This window comes from Octopus bimaculoides, chromosome 13 (genome assembly GCF_046866305.1).
Source record: "Octopus bimaculoides isolate indiv1 chromosome 13, ASM4686630v1, whole genome shotgun sequence".
Lineage (NCBI taxonomy): Eukaryota > Metazoa > Mollusca > Cephalopoda > Octopoda > Octopodidae > Octopus > Octopus bimaculoides.
Window position 1 is genome coordinate 20,156,657 of NC_142940.1, and position 3,167 is coordinate 20,159,823.

At 38.5% G+C, this 3,167-nt stretch overlaps 1 non-coding gene across 1 annotated transcript; it reads right to left on the reverse strand.

The window, feature by feature from the left end:
* Positions 1 to 706: 706 nt before the first annotated feature.
* Positions 707 to 821, reverse strand: Trnal-caa (transfer RNA leucine (anticodon CAA)). Its single transcript has 2 exons — positions 784 to 821; positions 707 to 752 (listed from the first exon to the last, which is right to left on the reverse strand). It is a non-coding gene; the product is annotated as a tRNA-Leu (tRNA).
* Between the last annotated feature and the right edge of the window lie 2,346 nt (positions 822 to 3,167).

A 3,167-nucleotide genomic window follows, 5' to 3' on the forward strand; every position in this document is an offset into this window, starting at 1 on the left:
TAAAATAAGAACCAGTTGAGCATTTGGGAGTCGATGTAATCAACTTATCCTCTTCCCCTTGAAATTGCTGGCCTTGTGCCAAAACTTGAAATCAATATATACCCTACCATCATTCTTCCTCAGTTGTTTTTCCTTTCTTTCTTAAGAAATTGTCCAAACATATTTGTCAGTTGCAATTCATTTCTTTGGAATGGTATGGCAGAATCATGAGAACGTCGGACAAAGCGCCATGCAGTATGTATATTCCAGCTCTTTTCGTCTTTAGATATATATATATATATATATATATATATATATATATATATATATATATATATATATATATATATATATATATATATATATATATATATATATATATATATATATATATACGTGACGGGCTTCCACAGTTTCCGTGTACCGAATTCACTTACAAAAGCATTTGTAGGCCTGGCGCTATTGTAGAAGACAATTGCCCATGGTACCTCGAAGTGGGACTGAACCCAAAACCAAGCGATTGCAATGTGAGCTTTTTAACAACCCAGGCATGCTTGCGCCTGCTATTATCAACAAAAATTAAAGCATTTTTTTCTTTCCTTTTTGATATCTCAAAAGTAGGTTTCGAACCTACTAGTTATCTAACCGTGGTGAAACAACGTTATAACTAACAGAATTACTAAAAAAAAAATTTAAAAAATTTCTAAAAAAAAAGAAAAATATTTTCTGTCAGAAGTGGGATTCGAACCCACGCCCACATTCGTGGACCAGAATACTCGACGTTCTGGTTAAGATAACATGTATCTTGAGTCTGGCGCCTTAGACCGCTCGGCCATCCTGACAGCTACGATAAAAGCTGCTGATATCAGATGTAGTTTTATAATACATACGTGTGAGTGAGTATGTGCGTGTGTGTGTGTGTCTACGTGCGTGCGCGCGTGTGCGTGTGTGCAATCGTGTTAGTTTGTGTGATCGTGTTAGTGTGTGTGATTGTGTGTTTGTGTGTGTATGTGTGTATTTATGTATATATAAATATACACGCATCATATATATATATACATATATATATACACACATGTTTATGTGTTTATATATATATATATATATATATAGTTAAAAAAAACACAAAAAACAATAACAAAAAAAACAACAAAGTGAGTACGTGATACGGATAGTGTTATTGGACGCTCGGGAAAGGAAGGAGAGATGTAAATGTATATGTATGTATGTACGAATGGATGGATGGGTGTATATCTCGAGCCGCTGTGGCTTTTACCTGCTTTGTCTCCGATGTTGATAAAAAATATAAAACCTTTCAGGAACTGGCGTCGATGACAACCACTACGCCCCTTCTCTGAAAAATGCTGACCTTGGGCAAACTTCGAAAGAAACTATTATTATCATCATCATCATCATCAGTCAGGCGGGCAATGCGATCGGTAGTAGCTCCACTCTAGCGTTCTATAGAGGGTTAGTGGAGGAAAAGTGCGACGACGTTCTCGGGGAAACTCGAGGCGTCGAAGATAATCAGTTAAACAGTCTGTTCGGAAGAACTTTCGGGCCGGGGCCCATGGATAATTTCCAAAGGTCCCTGGCCTGGCAGTGTTACCGAGGTGCGCTGCCTGTCCGGGATAAACTCTACCGGCAAGGAAGTGCTGTCAGCCGGGTCTGCCCGAGGTGCGCTCAGGACGACGAAACCGTTCTGCACGCACTCGTCCAGTGCCCGAGTATTGCTGACCTGTGGGTTTATGTCGAACAGCTACTGTCACGTGTAGAACGGATCCGGCTATCAGCTGAATCCATCGTGAAGATTGACCTGCCGACCTCCTTTAACTGGGAGGGCAAGGCAATTTTCCTATGTCTAGTGGCTGAAGCGAAAGAGGTGGTATGGTGAACCCGTTTGAAAGGGCTAAAATCAGACACTTTCCTCTTTGGCCATGGCCTCATCAACTTTTTCAAGTTCCACTTGAAAAGGAAAATGAGAGTAGAGAAGGAAGTGCTGTCTCGTAGCAAATTCGTTGAAAGATGGGTGACTGTTGGAAGAATGGCCAGTATAAACGGACCAATTCTGAGAATACACCTGTAGAAAAAAGGTAATGTAAAAGGAGAAAGGGCTCTATACCCCTTTCTTATTTTTTCTGACCAGGCTCCCGTGGTTTTATGGGTTTTTCCACGTGTAACCTTTTCTTTTTCGAAGCACCTCCCCCTATTGGGAGTTTTATTTGTTATATCTTTCTCCGTTATTCCTCTGTTTACATGAACGTATTCTTCCTTTCGGACAAAACCTTTTGTAACTTTCGTCCTGTCTTTGTCCTTACATGTTTTTGTTTTATATTAGCCCTTGTAGCCAATAAAATAGAATTAATTATTATTATTATTATTATTATTATTATTATTATTATTATTATTGAGTGAGAGAGCAGTGCATGCCATCAAAGTGATACTGGGGTACAAATATACGAAGCCCAGTATAGGTCTTTCCTATAAGTAGGTTATCTCCCTTGGCTAGGCGGCGCTCCATGTGGACAATTAAACTTCCGCAGACTATCCACGCTATTGTTATTGTTTTACGTCTTATCATGGATATAAAGCAGCTCGATGATTCAGCTATCGAAGTACTTACTGTGCCTGAGTTAAAGAAATATTTAAGATTATATGGACAGTATGTTACTGGAAGAAAGGCGGACTTGACTGAAAGGTATAAAAATTCTGTCGATGAAGAATGTCAACAAAGTAAATTCATCAGACGATAAGTCTGAAGTATCGGACGATACTTCAGACAGGAATAAGCAGAAGCTTATATCTCCTCTCGGTGAAGTATTGCCTGATCCCAATCTGCTTTCAGCAACCATTCACTGATTTGGCCATGAGCATGATGAGGTGTAGAAGAGGTAGGGACAGTCACACTATAAAGTCTAATAATTAGAGGAATATTAGATTCAATGCTGTAAATTTATTATTTAATCAAACACACACACACACACACACATATATATATATATATATATACAAAAATAAGAGGAATGACCAGCAAAAGTGGACTCCTATATGCTAGAAATAAATGCCGAATCGGCATCTATTTCTAGCATATAGGAGTCCACTTTTGCTGGTCATTCCTCTTATTTTTGTATGTAATATAATTTTAATCTTCGGATTTTTTTAATATGCTAGACCACTGGTTCTAATTG